General features: G+C 48.4%; 1 pseudogene; it reads right to left on the bottom strand.

Moving 5' to 3' along the window:
* Positions 1 to 1,301: 1,301 nt before the first annotated feature.
* The window catches only part of LOC139421311 (myocardin-related transcription factor A-like), a 52,283-nt pseudogene continuing 33,368 nt past the window's right edge, over positions 1,302 to 20,216 (bottom strand).

Raw genomic sequence — 20,216 nt, 5'->3', positions numbered from 1 at the left:
ACATCACACCCTGGTGGCCAGAAGAGGTAACGCAGGAAATAAAAAAGCATTTGGTTCCCTTCCAAGTATGTACTGTACCTCCGTCAATCAACTCAATTTGCAGCTCTACCTCTACAGGACTCTTTTATCCCCAATAATGTCAACCAGATGACAGATTGTCATTTGTCAAATTAATTCCAGAGAGAGATTGCTTCAATCCCCCAACAATGGCAGGTAGGTACCCCCACCACTTCATAAAACAATAGTGACCCTAATCAATATGTATGGTTTAAGAGGGGTGATCTGTGATGGAGTAGTGGGTGGGGTTGGACAGCCCATAAAACCTGATGGACTATTTCAGAGCAGAAAATGAATTAAATGCGGAGGAATTCATTGTGACTGGATGCATCCGGAATGACTTAAGTGGGATGGGAGGGGGCATGATGTGGGTGGATGGGGTGGCGGGGGGTCTCGAGTGACATTTTCAATTAGTTGGCAGAAATAAAGTACCTTACTCAATACTCAGAGTCCTGCAAACTATTGTTTCAGCTTCAATTACAGTCAGGAATAAAGTAGCAAGAGGAACTGGAAAGACGGGACACTTCACTGAGAAAATAAAAGCTTAAAAACAGATTAACTTGGCTAATTGGCTGGGAAATGATTTAGGGTTCCAGATTGGTTAATTAAATGAAAGGGACAATATGGGAGGGGCTAGAGGAGAACTAGAGAGCTTTCAAAGAATCCTTTAAATGGTTCCTTAAAACGTTTAGGAGGGGAAAAATATGAACTGCTTATTGAAAGAGTTCAGTTTTGACAAGCGTCCAGAAGCCCCTTGGATCTTCATTGAAGAGGTAAGGGAAGAGGACAGTGGCTGCTGTGACTGAGTCCTGTAAGGTTTTTGAGAAAGCATTAAATAAAACAATGAATACAAAGATGATACATGTGATCTACATATGTGGAAAACCGATACCAATAAATATACACCTTTGTGTTCCTCCTCATCAGTATACCGGATGAAACACAGACAAAAAAAGTGAGCACATGAAAGTGGGCAGTTGCAAAGCAGGGTCTATATCTATTGGCCAGTTGTAATACAGTAGTTTGGTCATTCTAGGGCAGGGATCAGCAACTAGATTCAGCTGCAGACCAATTTTTTCTTGATCAGAATGTCAGGGGGCTGGAACAATTTTACAAATATTTGACAAAACAGATGTAATCATTTCAAACATTGCATACATTTGTATATGAACACATACTGTATATCTCTTATGCATGGGAATTCTTCGGAACTGACTTCCAAAATTAAAATAACTTAAAGCCGATTTGCTCGTGTTTTTAGTCTTTTATGTCCAACAATAAAACAATTATATATTGTATTTTGTTTTGCTCAGAAAATTTGGGGGGCCAAATAAAATCACCCACTGGCCAAATTTGGGACAAGGGCCGCCAGTTGGAGAAACGTGCTCTATGGGGATTCTGGTGCTAAATGATTACTTCACAGTATCCGCTTTTTCAAAATGTTCATCTCCAACCCTCATTCCATGCTGTGGCCCCCAAACATCCACGTTGCAAACCACAAGTTATCAAATTGAATTTAATCAATTACTTTTCTAAAAAAAGAAAAAACATAATAAAATGTCCAAATCATGAAGAAGCCCAACCAGTTTCCCTCCCCCGAGCAATCCCCAAATCCCTCAAGTTTTGACAACTTAAAATGGAGCATTTCAGAATCCCTAATACAGCAGATCGGGGCTGACTGGTCTACAATCCCTCTACCATGAGGGCAAAGTCAAAGAGGAGGATATACTGGACAGAAACTGCCTGTCCGCCCCCACCACAAACACACACACAGGAGAAGTGAGAGAGAAGCATATCTTGAATGTATGTTTGTGGTGCAACAAACCATGAAAAGGATAATACATTCAAACAAGCAAGCGATGCTCAAAATTGAGCATGTGCACATGTGTGTGTGCAGTGTTGCATGATTGCGAGTCTGAGGCCGTGCAAATGCAGGCTGTATCACATCCGGCCGTGATTGGGAGTCCCATAGGGCGGCACACAATTGGCCCAGCGTCGTCCTGGTTTGGCCGGGGTAGGCCGTCATTGTAAATAAGAATTTATTCTTAACTGACTTGCTAAGTTAAATAAAGGTTAAATAAAATAAAAAATAAAAAATGGGTCTTCTAACTCCGGATACAGAGTTCACACTGTTGACAGAATTTGTCACAGTAAACCATGTACTTCGTAGTGCTCCATTGCCTAAAATAGAGTCAAGTCAAAAAAAAGAACTGTGCATTATAATACATGTTCAGTGTCTAAATTGGTATATCACAGCAAGAATTTATAGGGAGGACTTTATCAAAAAATTGTTTGGCAAAGGTACTGATACAGTACATATTAATAATAATACAATTGTGATGTTAAGGGGCACCCAAAATAATAACACAGCATTCGTGATTCACCAATGCAGCTCCTGGTTCAGTAGGCATCACTATAATTGATGGAGTATACACTACAGTATACATGAAACACGTCATCTCCGCATACTTAATTGCTTATATAGGTTCAAATGAAACAAACATTTCCATCTTTGCAATCGCTTAACCCTAACTTACTTTAGCTACAGTACTGGCTGACATATAGTTCTGCGCGTCTATGAAAATGAACCTACGTCCAAGGGAGATCAAGTACACTACGTAGCAGCAATACCTCTGTTAAAAAAAGCAGGTTCTCATTTTTATCAAATATATCAAATCCTATCACATCTGTCATAATGTTCGAGAGCAGTATCATTAAAGCTAAGAGGGTAAGACCATGTGTTCTAAAACATGAAATCATGTTTCCTGGCATTTTCAAATATATTCCAAAATATTCCAATATTATGGGCAAAAATACATTATAGTCAAATATCACTGTCTGTGTGTCTCTCCTCTGTACCAGGCTCCTCCTGCAGTTCTCCTACTCAGTCAGAGCTGCTGTCACCAGACTGCTACACTGGAGCCACGGTCTGACACCTGCATGCATTCATGCTAACAAACAGCTATTTGATTCTCCTTCACCTTGGCTTCCCTGATCATCTCCTCTAAAGTTCTCATGAAAATAAGTAGGTTGTGTTTTTTTAACCCTAAAGCTGCTAGACAGATGTGATTATCGTCTTGTTCTCACATTACTGGTTCAACATTGTTACAATATCTCCACACTATTACCATCCTAATACTACTAAGGGCAATAATAAACGTAGACAATAGTCTAGATGGGTGGCTCCGGTAAGCTGCTGACTGGCTCAGATGAAGGAGCATCATCAACTACAGTCCACCGGGTTTGTTAACAAAGGTATTACTGTATGAGCTACGTGTGTAAGAGGGCCTGCCTTATAGAACGTATGGGTATACATAAGAAATCTATCAAAGTGTTATTCAGTAAGAGGGACTGAGTTCAGCGTGCAGTAGAGCCCGTGTGTTTTTGAGTCGTTGTACCGTACGTTGAGAAAAGAGAGAAAGAGTTTGACAACGTAACATCAGCATCCAGCCGTGTGGATGACACTAAGACTGTCCAGGGCTATAAGCAGGAGTCCCAGTGGAGCTGCAGGTCTGAACTGTCCAGAAAGTCTGCTGAGAAGACGCTGGGGGGAGTGTGGGGGCCCAGGGGACCCAGTGGGGCGAGCCCTGCAATCTCGTTGCTCGCCCCTCCCATGGTGATATCCAGCCAATCCATGCTGTCCAGGGCATGGTCTCCGAAGTTCAGGCCAGGGGGGTTGGCCGTGTAGCCCGACAGCTCATAGGTGTCCATGGGCGAGGATGTGTGGTCCAGGATGCTGGGGGTGCTCAGCATTTGACTGTGAAGGTCGTCAATCAGGGTCAGGGGCCCGCCAGGCTCCACTCCCAGGAGGGGTTTGCCCGTGGTGCTCTCCAAGAAGTCCTCCAGGCGTCCACTTCCTGTGTTGCTTACGTCCTGATCATCGGTGGCCGGCGCCTGCAGCTCCTCTTCCCCTGGGCTCGGCTTGGGGGTCTCGGGTTCGGGAGGGGTGGGGGGCGAAAAGTGGAGTTGAAGCTGGAGAGGGGAGGGGGCCTGAGAGCAGGAAGGGGAAGGGGTGTTGGGGCGCAATCGCGCCAGGGAAGGGTCGGGCGCTGGTTTGAAGGTGGCTGAGATTTCTGGGAGAGGAGGAGAGAGAAGAAATGTCAACCAGTAGGAGACAAATATTGAATCAGGAAACCAGGAGGAGCTCTCCTTCTCTATCGGCATTCAACACTCACCTCCTGTCTGAATCAGGATGTCGAAGAGGTCGTCCATATGCTGGGTGGAACCATTATCCTGGGAGCAAGACACAGGGAGAATAGTAAGTCCTGACACAGCCACTGAGTTGAGAGGTGAATACAGAAGAGCCTTGGCATGGTTGTCCATAATGAGACCTCTGAGACACAAACATAGAAACAGAAAGACAGCCAGGTGGCGTGGGTTACCTTGTCATCCGGTGGGTTAGGGGAGGGCGTCTGTTTGGGAGAAGGAGGGCTGAACAGGGGTTCATGGTCAAGACCTGGACTCAAATCCTCCTGATGGAAATAGAACAATGTTCTCATGTCTTAAATATGTATACTATTAACTTGTCCCTTTAAAGAACCGCAACTACAGTACAAGTTTTAACAAGTTCACAATTACTGTTTGAGCTGGAGGAGAGGGGGAGGCGTCTTTTTCAGAAGGGGAGGAGTCATCATTGGGGAAGAAAGGCTGGAGATTGGGCGGGGCAGAGAAGGAGAGCGCGACCCCTGGGGAGTGATTGGTTGACACCTGCAGCCCCGCCTTCTGTCCCTAAGCAAAATGGGAGATAAATCTTAATTAACTGAGATGCAAATGAGCTGAAAGATTAATTCTTTAAAACATGAATCACAAAGATGAGGTATATCATTACAGTAATTACCAGAATAATAATCACTATTACATTGCCTTAGTTATCAGCTCTTACATATCAAGGATGCTGTCAGTGTATTACAGGGTTTACATCATTAATTCACATAACACAGGCGATTATTGGATTCACCGAGGCAATTCTAAATGACTCTCTCACTTAATGGGACATTAGCAACAAGCCAGTCACCACCATAATTGAAGCTCCATTGACCGCTGTTCAACGGACATCCTACAAATCAGGCTTTTGGAACCTTTCCCTTACCTTTCTGGTTGGCTGTTTCACGAGGCCTGGTTGAGTTTTCGGTTTTGATTGGGTGTCACTGCTGGACAACTGAAGAGGGGATTGGCTGGGCAGCTTGGTGGGAGTTGACTGCAGTCTCTGGTTAGACCAAGGAGAGAAAAAGTGTGAGAAGAAAAGTAAGCAGCACAAGGAGTCCCTAAACAAAAATATTAGGTTTGTGTGAAAGAGGGATTTAAATGTTTACCTGCAGTATGATGCGATTGGAGGCTTTGCCCTGTGGAGTGCCTTGTGGCATTTCACTCCCTTGGCTCTCGGCACAGTGATTGGTCAGTGCGATGAGGAAATGGTTGCCGTTGCTGTCTGTCACCAGGGTAGGTGTGGAGTGTGTCTTGAGGAGATCCAAGGGGAAGGAAGTGGTGGAGCGCGACTGCTGATTGAGGAACATCTGAGACACCTGGAAGAGACCAAGGGCATTAGTCAGTGAGAGACACACACAAGGTGACACACTGACTATTTTGACTGGGATCACATTTGTTTTGCTGTCACTGTCTGCAGCTCTTGTTGTGACTAGCCATTGAGTTGTTTTGACTGCCACTGACCTGTTGTGACTTCAGCTGCTGTTGTTGTTGTTGTGCCTGCAATATCTGCTGATGTTGATGCTTTGACTGTAACAGCTGTTGGTTCTTTGATTGTATCTGCTGTTGTTGTTGGGACAGTAGCTGTTGCTGCTGCTGCTTGAGCTGTTGCTTGTGGGACTTCTTCTTCCTCTGCTGTGAGCGGTGTTTCTGCAGATTCTGCTGGTTCTGCTGTAGGAGCAGCTGCTGCAAGGCCTGCTGCTGTGCGAGCTGCAGCGCGTTGATCTGCTGCATCTGCTGTAGCTTCAGCTGCTCGAGCTGCGACCGCTGCTGCGCCTGGATCTGCTCCAGCTGCACCTGCTGAGGTGGGGCTTCCAAGGACGGCTCCACGGCCTCTTCCACATCCCCGACCTCCTGCTTGATGGTCATCTTGGTGACCTCCATGTGGCACTGGGAAGGAGTCGGGGAGCGGGCAATGGGGCAAAATGTGGAGGGGATGCTGGGGATGTCTGGGGGCTCTTCCTTCACCCTGACAAGGCCCAGGGGTTCTGGGGGGGCGTTCCGGCCCCCTCTCTTGCCCTGTTCCAGCTGGACGCGCAGGGTCTCCACCAGCCGCTGTTTCTGTCTTAGCATGCACGTCAGCGCCTCGATCTGCTTGTCCTTCTCCTGCAGCATCTGGTCCTTGTTCACAGACGGGGGTGCTACTTGCAAGCGTTTCTGCAGAGAAGCCATGGAGAACTGGCAGGCTGTTGGGGCCGAGCCGCTCAACTCCTCTTTGATAGTGCCAAGGTGCTGGGGGGAGGGATGGAGGCTTAGCTGGGTGAGTGGAGAGCTTACCTATTTGGAAAGACAAAAGTAGTCTCAAGATTCAAACTATAAAACCGGATATCTGGGCACTATAAAAACATATTTTTTTAAAAGCAAGGACACATCTGATATAGAAAGGAGACCTACCATCTCCCCAAATGAGTCTCCATTACAGCTTGTCTCGTCTGGACTCATCCCAGCTAGCGAGCGGTCCGAGGGGGCAGGAGAGACTGGCGGGGAGGAGCTAGTGCTGCCAAAGTGCATGATCTGCTGTGGAGCAGTGGTCATGAACGGGAAGGTTGCCAAGGTTACCACACCTGCTTCTCCTGATTGGTGGCCCACAGAGGACAGGGCCTGGTGTTGGGAAAGTTGCTGTTGTTGTAGTAGTAGTAGTTGTTTTTGTTGTTGTTGTGTTGGGTGGTTGGTTTTGGAAGCTCCGGCCTCAGACCCTGTGGCACCCCCTGCTGTTGTAGTTGTTGCACTACCACCACCACGACTGTTCTGCTGAGCCTGGTAGTTCCTCAACCGCTCGATGAGGTCATTCTTGGTGCCTGATACAGGCAAGCTCCGCAGTTTGAGTTCATGCTTCAGTTCAGCCACCTGGAGGACAAAAGAAGGTGTCAGAATGTGAAATGTTTAGACACACAGTTGGTTTTGTCAACACAGTCAACTCTTGATAAATGCAACGGCTTTTACTGACCTTCAGGTCGTCCAGGTTAGGAGGCAAAGAACCTGGTGTGGCCCCTCCCACATGTGTGACATTCTGCCGGCTTGGTGCACTTTGACTGGAGGAGGATGTCGAGGGGGCGGGTACGGCCGGAGAAGGAGAGGGGCCATTGGTGGGAGGTGGTTGATCTGTTAGTGGTCTGGAGAGAAAAAAACATGAGTCAAAACGATGATAGGATAAAGGCTGGAGTTGATGGCTATGTGAAGCAGTTGTATACACACACGCGCAAACACACACTCACTCACTCACTCACACACTCACTCACTCACACACTCACTCACTCACTCACTCACTTGGGTGGTGCAGGAAGGATGGTGTGGTAGTTGTAGTGTTGCTGCTGCTGGTTGAGGATCTGCAGCTGGAGGAAGAGCTGCTGCTGGTGGAGGATCTTGGCGTAGGTGGAGTCCAGCTGAGGGGGCGGCTCGTGGTCGGCCTTCTGGTCCGGGGGGATGTACTGGTGGTACTTCAGCTTCCTCACCTTGGGCTTGTTGTCCTTGGGCTTCTTGGATCGCTGAGGGGGGCGCTCTGAGGTGGGCTTTGGCTGGGACTGCAGGGGGAAGAATCATTGAGACGTGGTGGATTAAACACTGGACTAGTCTACTGTTAACAACAGAAGTAATGCTAAACTAATAATACAATGGGCTTTGGTACAATACTCAGAATTAGCCGTGACAGCTGCCACTAACCTTGATCAGTGCAGGGCCGGTTCTCAGAACTGCTGTCCCATTGCTCAACTTCACTGGTTGGCAGGGCCCATGGAAGGGAGGAAGAGGAGGGGGTGGCGGAGGAACCTGAGTGAGAAACTGTGTGGGGGTGCTGTTGCAAGCTAGGGCGTCAGGGGGAGAGGGCAGAGGGCCGTGGCCCAGCGGAGACTCCTGACCAATGGGCTGCTCAGGAGAGAGAGTATCACTACTGTCCTCATCAAAGGAGGATATCTCCCCAGCAACCTTGGGGAAGTCTGTCTCTGAGGGAGAGAAAGAGGGATGAAGAAGAAAGAACAAAAGAGTGAAAAGGGGGAAAAGAGGGAGATAAATAGTTAAAGTAGAATAATGAGCCACCAGTGACAGTTCGTACAAAGCAACAATCTGCCTTGTCATCGTTGTTGTGATGCAGTGTGAGAGAGCCATGTAAAAAGAAGCCTTTGTGTCAACATTAGCCGTGCCATCATTCCTCTCAGCAGCCAGTCAGTCAGTTAATCAGTCAGTCAGTTAATCAGTCAGTCAGTTAATCAGTCAGTCAGCATCAACAGAGGTTCCTGCAGTGGAAGCAGGAGGAGGTGGAGGCCTGCTGGGCCCGGGGCTTTATCATCGCATTGTATATGGCTGGTACATCCCCATGCCTTTGACAAAGACCATTATGGATCTTTTATTTACTAACGGCAGGCAGGCAGTTGGAGCGCTCAGCGAGCACCGTTGGCTATTAATTTCCCATCAGTGGGAGATGATGAATAACCAATATGGGGTTTGATTCATTCTCTTCCTGAACCAATCATGTGATGGCTTCCCCTTTGCACCGCCGTGTGTGTGTGTGTGTGTGTGTGTGTGTGTGTGTGTGTGTGTGTGTGTTTGTGTGGCTGAGAGTGTGGAAAGCAGCACAGGTTGAGGTCATGTCCCTGTTCTCTGTGTGGATACGACTGCCTGTAATTTGATTGTTGTTATTAAGAACCACCGACTGCCAGGGCAATCCCCTGAGATTGAACCATGCTGGAACCTGACGCGCAGACATGTTCACGTTCATCTTCACAGCAATCAATCTAGTTTCCATCATCTCATTTATCTCACGCTTTAACAGCACAGTAGAGAATACCTGTTATGTGATTCCTTTACATATAATACAACCAACTGTGCCAAGTCATGTCTTGATGCGTGCACAAACACAGCCACACACCCACACACAAACGGACACTCTCACATTTTATAGTGACGTGTGAAATTGAAATCAACATGTTTCTGTGAACCGTGAATGCACAAATGCGAACAAACATTAGTATGATTAATACAAATGTGCACCCATGAAGGGCCCGCAGTGGGGAGGTTGGCCCCTGTTCATCAGAAAGTCATGCATTTACAGTATGTGTGTAAATACATATCTAAGGTTAACAATGATATCTCCATGCTTGGCAGCAGCTTAGAAGCATCTGAAGGCAGACAAGGCCCTTCTAGATGGGCATGGTGGGAGAACGCCAACTTATTTTGGCTGGAGGAGGAGATGGCCAGGAGGGACAAGCAGAGGTTCTCACGTTTAACACACATACAGTGCATTCACAGTGTATTCACAGTGTATTCACAGTGTATTAACAGTGTATTCGGAAAGCACTCAGACGCTTGATTTTTCCACATTTTGTTACGTTACAGACTTATTCTAAAATCTCATCAACGTACACACAACACCCGATAATGACAAAGTGAAAACAGGTTTTTAGAAATGTTTGCAAATGTATTAAACTTAAAACAGAAATACCTTATTACATAAGTATTCAGACTCTTTGCTATGAGAATCAAAAAAATTGAGCTCAGGTGCATCCTGTTTCCATTGATCATCATTGAGATGTTTCTACAACTTGATTGGAGTCCACCTGTGGTAAATTCAATTGATTGGACATGATTTGGAAAGGCACACACCTGTCTATATAAGGTCCCACAGTTGACAGTGCATGTCAGAGCAAAAACCAAGGCATGAGGTCGAATGAATTGTCCGTAGAGCTCAGAGACAGGATTGTGTCGATTCACAGATCTGGGGAAGGGTACCAAAATATTTCTGGTCCCTAAAAACACAGTGGCCTCCATCATTCTTAAATGGAAGAAGTTTGGAATCACCAAGACTCTTCCTAGAGCTGGCTGCCCAGCCAAACAAAGCAATCGGGGGAGAAGGGCCTTGGTCAAGGAGGTGACCAGAGTTCCTCTGTGGAGATGGGATAACTTTCCAGAAGGACAACCATCTCTGCAGCACTCCACCAATCAGGCCTTTATGGTAGAGTGGCCAGACGGAAGCCACTCCTCAGTAGAAGGCACATGACAGCCCGCTTGGAGTTTGCCAAACGGTACCTAAAGACTCTCAGACCATGAAAAACAAGATTCTCTGGTCTGATGAAACCAAGATTGAACTCTTTGGCCTGAATGTCAAGCGTCATGTTTGGAAGAAACCTGGCACCATCCCTAAGGTGAAGCATGGTGGTGGCAGCATAAAAAAAAAAAAAAAAATCAATTTTAGCTGTATCGTAACAAAATGTCAAGGGGTCTGAATAATTTCCGAATGCACTGTACATACACACACACTGAGACAGACACAGATGCACAGTATTAATGACGTGTGACTGAGTTCATATGAGATTTTATTCAGTACCTGTTCCTGATGACCTTCATGTAGTTTCACTGGGTGGACTATTTTTGCTTATTCAGCAGATGTTCACGTCACGCTAGTGAGCAAATTAGTGAATTGTGGCAATTGGAAACATGGGGCTTGTGGAATGGAGGACTTCTTACAATAACCTGTTTGATGCTGTTGAAATGATAGAATAGTGTAGTGATCATGAGAGCTCATTTGCTAGTGTGGCTACATAATATGGAGTGGTACTGTGCCTGCTTGATGCTGCTGCTTTAGTTACCTATGATGGTCTGTTTGATGCTGCTTTAGTTACCTATGATGGCCTGCTTGATACTGCTGCTTTAGTTACCTATGATGGTCTGTTTGATGCTGCTTTAGTTACCTATGATGGCCTGTTTGATGCTGCTGCTTTAGTTACCTATGCTGGCCTGCTTGATGCTGCTGCTTTAGTTACCTATGATGGCCTGTTTGATGCTGCTGCTTTAGTTACCTATGATGGCCTGTTTGATGCTGCTGTGCACAGGCAGGATGTTCTTGTGAATGAGCTCCATGGGGCCGGGCCGGTGGGAGATCTTGTCGTTCAGGTCGTCAGCCAGACGGGCCCTCTTCAGCTGCAGTTGTTTGGCCTGGAGGGAGGGTTCCACCGACGTCTCTGAACACACAGCACACAGCGGGTTAGCCAGCCAACAACCATCAGGCACGTGATCTTTATCAGGGAACCAGGAAATCAAAGCTGTGAGTTTCAACATCAATGCTTAAGTAATGATGCAGATACGAAGGTACAAGCACACAGCACAGCTACCAGTTATGGCACTCAATATCAGCTAATGGAATGGAAGAGCAAACAATTGAGGGAATTTATTTTGTAGCCTACATTTTTCAGGTGCAGCACCCTATGGCTCAGGGAGGGGGAGCTGTCTGAGAAACTCACCCTCCAGAATGTGCATCCTGACCAGCTCCGACCTCTCCGGCCGACTTCGGATCTTCCTCTTTAGGTAGTCTTCAGTCTGGGAGAGGGGAGAAGAGGAAGAGAAAAGAGGAAGAGAGAAGGGGAGAAATTATTCACTTTTTAACCAGTTCACCGTTCAGTTTAAAAGTGTTCATCTGACAGACACCACAAAGAGTGAGAGGAGAATGAAGAGAAACTCACCCGCGCTCGCTCTAAACTTCGTCTCTGTTCGTGGAAGGCAGCTGGACTTTTCAGCGCTGGAGAGAGAGAGAAGACATTAACAGGGCAAAGTGTATGTTCATGCTGATGTTTAAAAAACAAGTGTCTAGAAACTTATGTCCTCATGTACCAGGCAATGACTTCATAATGTACTTTACATTTTACACTTGAGTACTCCACACCAATAGCATATCAGTATGCCTCTAGTCATGCATGAGTCAAATAGCAGGTTTCCATTTTCATGGTCTGGCATAGTCACAAGGTGGGAATGGAATGGAGACATCGAAGGGTTCTCCCTGAACGTGATTTTCCACTGTTTGAGAATTACTCCAGCCACTAGATGTTGCGTCCCGGTCTATAGAGTAATGCATGTATTGTATATTGAGCTATCATATAGGTAGGTACCTGCAGTACCTTGTTTCTGTGGGGAGAAGTGACATGTAACCTGCTTCTGCAGTCAGAGCAGACAAGAGACAGCAATAAAGAGAGTGCTAGCTAGATTGTCAGTCACACATTAGCTCTCCCTCTCTCCCCCCCTCTCCCTCCCTCCCTGCAATGCACAGTGTGTGTTCTGACCGGACGGGTCAGATCAGTTGGCCCCAGGTCAGCCTCATAGTACCAGCACAAGCTTCAGTTCACCCCGTTGAGCATGAGCACATCACTGTTGCCCCCATACCCCTAGGACTCTACCCCCGTGCCCCCTTGCCTCCTGGACGGGTACATGACCGCCTCGGGCGGTGCGGTTCCAGCGCGCCTGTCTGTCAGTGAGGAGAGAGGACCGGGTGGGCGATGATAAGGTCAGAGCCAAAAGCCCCATTTATCTGCGTGAGCGCCCGCATCACTGGCCTCCAACCCCCTCGCTGCTGACACACTGCCCTGCTGTTAGGGTACAAGAGGGACTGCTACGTAGCAGTTATAACATGTAACGGTCCTGCTACGCTACAGCCATCTCAAACGTTTGTTTATTCTTCCTCGGGGGTTGATTTGAAAATCCAACTATTGTAATGGAAGGGGGCGGCTCTCAGGGGCTGTGGTTGTTTAAGTGAGAAAGACACAGAGGAGAGCCAACCAGTAAAAAGCACAGCCCCCTTCATTATCGAGGCATTGTGCTGACAACATCAAAGAGCCATTCCAGGATCTGAAGACAGGAGGACTTTGAGAGTTAGGTGTTATCCTGAGTAATTTATATCTGGTTGAAGTCTGAGTTGTGTTTTTATAGTGGAGTTGAACCTGTTTAGTCTGATGCTGGGTGTTTGTCTGTGCAACTAACTGTACATGAACCCCACTTTCACTCTCTTTTTTCACTTCCCGTCTGGCTTCCTCCCGGCTTCCTCCCCTTCCTTCTAGTCACAACACCCCATTATGTAACCAAGATGTATGGGCTGAACAAATTGACCCTCATTACACCTTCTAATTGAATTTAATGAAAGATAATAAAACAATAATTGCTGTTGCTCTCACAGCACCCTAATCTTCGTTAATTAGATATTCATTGTTGAAAGTGTTTTCTGAACCTTCCTTCACCAAATAATCAACCAACATGACTGTGAAAAATACATCTAGCCTCTTGAGCAAAACACTGTACATCCTGACCACTCGCCACTGAAGAAATGTACACGGTGAAAGAATCCTTCTCAGTCCTTCCCTGCGCTCCTAAATGGACTGACTGTGTCTATCTGAGGCTAAGCTTACGAACATCATGGACCGTGATGGATTTATGCATGCAGAATAACGAGAGTCACCTAAGTGCATCTGCGAGCCTGAGGACGAGTGTTTCATGCATGGTGGTGTGTGGATCACGTCTTCTCTGCAGTTCTACTAGTAGCAGCGCGCAATGTCTTAAAAGTGGATATAAATAACATGTAAGGTAAGATATCACCAGGTCTGCTTATTATAGCCCAGTTTCACACAGTGTGACACAAACACACCCTTACACCACAGCCGGCTAACCATGCATGCAGTCGCGCAAATATTGTTAACGATTCCAACCACGAGAAACAGTCATGATTGTTATTTAATTCAATACACGGTATGTGATTTCACTCGCTATAACAGCCATCTAATAAAAACAGCTCATGTCAATCATATAAAACAATAATCAACCGTCATTAAACTGTCCAAAATGGACAATAAAGTATCTATTCTATTTTAAAGGTCATTTTGAATCCTGTAATTGAAGGCTTGACAGTACGCTTCATTGTTATCTTGAATTAGACAAATGCTTTAAATTGCAAAAATCTAAATGTCTCTCCACAGAGACATGAGTGTGTGCGTCCTGAATATGCTTCACTGCTTTCTAGGTTAGAGCGTATACGCTATGGAAAATCCCATTATCTTGACTTAGTAATTCATTTTCATACACTCGTAACAATGTGCGTAAGAAAACGTATGACTGTTAGCCAATGTCCTAGAATGTTGTGTTATCCACCCAACAGTGCACATTCAGGATAATGTTTGTCTGGACAAAGAGCCAATTGGCTGAACACTATTAATACAAAAGTATGTGGACACTCCTTCAAATTAGTGGACTATTTCAGTCACAAGCGTCAGCTGGACTCTGGAGCAGTGGAAATGCGTTCTCTGGAGTGATGAATCACACTTCACCATCTGGCAGTCCGACGGACAAATTTGGGTTTGGTGGATGCCAGGAGAGCGCAACCTGCCCCAATGCATAGTGCCAACTGTAACGTTTGGTGGAGGAGGAATAATGGTCTGGGGATGTTTTTCATGGTTTGGGCTAGGCCCCTTAGTTCCATTGAAGGGAAATCTTAACGCTATAGCATACAGTGACATTGTAGCCGATTCTGTGCTTACAACTTTGTGGCAATGGTTTGGGGAAGGCCCTTTCCTGTTTCAGCATGACAATGCCCCCATGCACAAAGAGTTCCATACAGAAATTGTTTGTCGAGATCGGTGTGGAAGAACTTGACTGGCCTGCACAGCAGGTGTCCACATACTTCTGGTCATGTAGTTACGTATCTCTGAGGTGGTGAGTAGAAATGTTGCAGGCCTCCGATGGAACCAGTCCTGCGGTCAGCAGTGAGCAGAGGAGCCTGAGACTGAGCATCGCCCCTACAGTTAACACTCATTTAGCGCTTCTCTTTTTCTGTGGTTCAAACAAAACCATTGCTTTTTCATGAGACCACTTCCTCACTGCTCTCTGATTGGATGGAGTGGTGCCACCCTGGGATTGCATAAGACAGAGAATGTGTCCCAAATGGCACCCTATTCCATACAACGTGCACTACACCAAAAATGTAAGAGGGAATGAGAGGAAAGAGAAGTGGCTGTCTGCACACTGACAGTACCAGCAAGGAGGACCTATTTTGAAGTGATACTCAGACCTAGAGGTTAAATATGTATTCAGGAGGGAAGCGAGAGGACGAGGGGTAGCGAAAGAAATAGTCAGGAGACATGATGACTCACCTGTCGTCAGGTGGTCGTTTAGCAGACTAATGCCTTTCCTGTGACTGCTACTCTTTCCCTCTCCTATTCTCTGCCATCTCCTCACACCCTCTCCTATTCTCTACTGTTCACTGCCATCTCCTATTCTCTGCCATCTCCTCACACCATCTTCTATTCTCTGCCATCTCCTCATACCCTCTCCTATTCTCTGCCATCTCCTCACACCCTCTCCTGTTCACTGCCATCTCCTATTCTCTGCCATCTCCTCACACCCTCTCCTATTCTATGCCATCTCCTCACAACCTCTCCTATTCTCTGCCATCTCCTCACAACCTCTCCTCTCCTGTTCTCTGCCATCGCCTCACACCCTCTCCTATCCTCTACCGTTGTTTGCCATCTCCTCTCCTCACACCCTCTCCTGTTCTCTGCCATCTCCTCTCCTCTAAATGTTCTCTGCCATCATCTCACACCCTCTCCTATCCTCTGCCATCTCTTCACACCCTCTCCTATCCTCTACTGTTCTCTGCCATCTCCACACACCCTCTCCCCTACTGTTCTCTGCAATCTCCTCACACCCTCTCCTATTCTATGCCATCTCCTCACAACCTCTCCTATTCTCTGCCATCTCCTCACAACCTCTCCTCTCCTGTTCTCTGCCATCTCCTCACACCCTCTCCTATCCTCTACCGTTGTTTGCCATCTCCTCTCCTCACACCCTCTCCTGTTCTCTGCCATCTCCTCTCCTCTAAATGTTCTCTGCCATCACCTCACACCCTCTCCTATCCTCTGCCATCTCTTCACACCCTCTCCTATCCTCTACTGTTCTCTGCCATCTCCACACACCCTCTCCCCTACTGTTCTCTGCCATCTCCACACACCCTCTCCGCTACTGTTCTCTGCCATCTCCACACACACTCTTCTCTCCTGTTCTCTGCCATCTCCTCACACCCTCTCCTATTCTCTGCCATCTCCTCACACCCTCTCCTATTCTCTGCCATCTCCTCACACCCTCTCCTATTCTCTGCCATCTCCTCACACCCTCTCATATTCTCTGCCATCTCCTCACACCCTCTCCTATTTTCTGCCATCTCCTCACACCCTCTCCTATTCTCTGCCATCTCCTCACACCCTTTCCTATTATCTGCCATCTCCTCACACCCTCTCCTGTTCTCTGCCATCTCCTCACACCCTCTCCTGTTCTCTGCCATCGCCTCACACCCTCTCTTGTTCTCTGCCATCTCCTCACACCCTCTACTATCCTCTGTTCTCTGCCATCTCAACACACCCTCTCCCCTACTGTTCTCTGCCATCTCCACACACCCTCTCCCCTACTGTTCTCTGCCATCTCCACACACCCTCTCCCCTACTGTTCTCTGCCATCTCCACACACCCTCTCCCCTACTGTTCTCTGCCATCTCCTCACACCCTCTCCCCTACTGTTCTCTGCCATCTCCTCACACCCTCTCCTATTCTCTGCCATCTCCTCACACCCTCTCCTATTCTCTGCCATCTCCTCACACCCTCTCCTGTTCTCGGCCATCTCCTCACACCCTCTCCTGTTCTCGGCCATCTCCTCACACCCTCTCCTATTCTCTGCCATCTCCTCACACCCTCTCCTATTCTCTGCCATCTCCTCACACCCTCTCCTGTTCTCTGCCATCTCCTCACACCCTCTCATACTCTCTGCCATCTCCTCACACCCTCTCCTGTTCTCTGCCATCTCCTCACACCCTCTCCTGTTCTCTGCCATCTCCTCACACCCTCTCCTATTCTCTGCCATCTCCTCACACCATCTCCTATTCTCTGCCATCTCCTCACACCCTCTCCTGTTCTCGGCCATCTCCTCACACCCTCTCCTATCTCCTCACACCCTCTCATGTTCTCTGCCATCTCCTCACACCCTCTCCTGTTCTCTGCCATCTCCTCACACCCTCTCCTCTCCTGTTCTCTGCCATCTCCTCACACCCTCTCCTCTCCTGTTCACTGCCATCTCCTCACACCCTCTCCTATTCTCGGCCATCTCCTCACACCCTCTCCTGTTCTCGGCCATCTCCTCACACCCTCTCCTATCTCCTCACACCCTCTCATGTTCTCTGCCATCTCCTCACACCCTCTCCTGTTCTCTGCCATCTCCTCACACCCTCTCCTGTTCTCTGCCATCTCCTCACACCATCTCCTATTCTCTGCCATCTCCTCACACCCTCTCCTATTCTCTCCTATCTCCTCACACCCTCTCCTGTTCTCTGCCATCTCCTCACACCCTCTCCTATTCTCTGCCATCTCCTCACACCATCTCCTATTCTCTGCCATCTCCTCACACCCTCTCCTATTCTCGGCCATCTCCTCACACCCTCTCCTGTTCTCGGCCATCTCCTCACACCCTCTCCTATTCTCTGCCATCTCCACACACCCTCACCCCTACTGTTCTCTGCCATCTCCACACACCCTCTCCCCTACTGTTCTCTGCCATCTCCACACACCCTCTCCCCTACTGTTCTCTGCCATCTCCACACGCCATCTCCCGTACTGTTCTCTGCCATCTCCACACACCCTCTCCCCTACTGTTCTCTGCCATCTCCTCACACCCTCTCCTATTCTCTGCCATCTCCTCACACCCTCTCCTATTCTCGGCCATCTCCTCACACCCTCTCCTGTTCTCGGCCATCTCCTCACACCCTCTCCTATCTCCTCACACCCTCTCATGTTCTCTGCCATCTCCTCACACCCTCTCCTGTTCTCTGCCATCTCCTCACACCCTCTCCTCTCCTGTTCTCTGCCATCTCCTCACACCCTCTCCTCTCCTGTTCACTGCCATCTCCTCACACCCTCTCCTATTCTCGGCCATCTCCTCACACCCTCTCCTGTTCTCGGCCATCTCCTCACACCCTCTCCTATCTCCTCACACCCTCTCATGTTCTCTGCCATCTCCTCACACCCTCTCCTGTTCTCTGCCATCTCCTCACACCCTCTCCTATTCTCTGCCATCTCCTCACACCATCTCCTATTCTCTGCCATCTCCTCACACCCTCTCCTATTCTCTCCTATCTCCTCACACCCTCTCCTGTTCTCTGCCATCTCCTCACACCCTCTCCTATTCTCTGCCATCTCCTCACACCATCTCCTATTCTCTGCCATCTCCTCACACCCTCTCCTATTCTCGGCCATCTCCTCACACCCTCTCCTGTTCTCGGCCATCTCCTCACACCCTCTCCTATTCTCTGCCATCTCCACAAACACCCTCACCCCTACTGTTCTCTGCCATCTCCACACACCCTCTCCCCTACTGTTCTCTGCCATCTCCACACACCCTCTCCCCTACTGTTCTCTGCCATCTCCACACACCATCTCCCGTACTGTTCTCTGCCATCTCCACACACCCTCTCCCCTACTGTTCTCTGCCATCTCCTCACACCCTCTCCTATTCTCTGCCATCTCCTCACACCCTCTCCTATTCTCTGCCATCTCCTCACACCCTCTCCTGTTCTCGGCCATCTCCTCACACCCTCTCCTGTTCTCGGCCATCTCCTCACACCCTCTCCTGTTCTCTGCCATCTCCTCACACCCTCTCATATTCTCTGCCATCTCCTCACACCCTTTCCTGTTCTCTGCCATCTCCTCACACCCTCTCATATTCTCTGCCATCTCCTCACACCCTCCCCTGTTCTCTGCCATCTCCTCACACCCTCTCCTGTTCTCTGCCATCTCCTCACACCCTCTCCTATTCTCTGCCATCTCCTCACACCATCTCCTATTCTCTGCCATCTCCTCACACCCTCTCCTATTCTCTGCCATCTCCTCACACCCTCTCCTATTCTCGGCCATCTCCTCACACCCTCTCCTGTTCTCGGCCATCTCCTCACACCCTCTCCTATCTCCTCACACCCTCTCATGTTCTCTGCCATCTCCTCACACCCTCTCCTGTTCTCTGCCATCTCCTCACACCCTCTCCTCTCCTGTTCTCTGCCATCTCCTCACACCCTCTCCTCTCCTGTTCACTGCCATCTCCTCACACCCTCTCCTATTTTCGGCCATCTCCTCACACCCTCTCCTGTTCTCGGCCATCTCCTCACACCCTCTCCTATCTCCTCACACCCTCTCATGTTCTCTGCCATCTCCTCACACCCTCTCCTGTTCTCTGCCATCTCCTCACACCCTCTCCTCTCCTGTTCTCTGCCATCTCCTCACACCCTCTCCTCTCCTGTTCTCTGCCATCTCCTCACACCCTCTCCTATTCTCTGCCATCTCCTCACACCATCTCCTATTCTCTGCCATCTCCTCACACCCTCTCCTATTCTCTGCCATCTCCTCACACCCTCACCTATTCTCGGCCATCTCCTCACACCCTCTCCTGTTCTCGGCCATCTCCTCACACCCTCTCCTATTCTCTGCCATCTCCTCACACCATCTCCTATTCTCTGCCATCTCCTCACACCCTCTCCTATTCTCTGCCATCTCCTCACACCCTCTCCTATTCTCTGCCATCTCCTCACACCCTCTCCTATTCTCGGCCATCTCCTCACACCCTCTCCTGTTCTCGGCCATCTCCTCACACCCTCTCCTATCTCCTCACACCATCTCATGTTCTCTGCCATCTCCTCACACCCTCTCCTGTTCTCTGCCATCTCCTCACACCCTCTCCTCTCCTGTTCTCTGCCATCTCCTCACACCCTCTCCTCTCCTGTTCACTGCCATCTCCTCACACCCTCTCCTATCCTCTACTATTCTCAGCCATCTCCTCACACCCTCTCCTCTCCTGTTCTCTGCCATCTCATCACACCCTCTTCTCTACTGTTCTCTGCCATCTCCTCACACCCTCTCCTCTACTGTTCTCTGCCATCTCCTCACACCCCCTTCTCTCCTCTACTGTTCTCTGCCATCTCCTCACACCCTCTCCACTTCTCTACTGTTCTCTGCCATCTCCTCACACCCTCTCCTCTCCTGTTCTCTGCCATCTCCTCACACCCTCTCCTCTCCTGTTCTCTGCCATCTCCTCACACCCTCTCCTATTCTCTGCCATCTCCTCACACCATCTCCTATTCTCTGCCATCTCCTCACACCCTCTCCTATTCTCTGCCATCTCCTCAC

The sequence above is a fragment of the Oncorhynchus clarkii genome, chromosome 12 (assembly GCF_045791955.1).
Source record: "Oncorhynchus clarkii lewisi isolate Uvic-CL-2024 chromosome 12, UVic_Ocla_1.0, whole genome shotgun sequence".
NCBI classification, from domain to species: domain Eukaryota; kingdom Metazoa; phylum Chordata; class Actinopteri; order Salmoniformes; family Salmonidae; genus Oncorhynchus; species Oncorhynchus clarkii.
The sequence above is the reverse complement of the archived record's forward strand: the minus strand, read 5'-3'. Positions and strand labels throughout refer to the sequence as shown.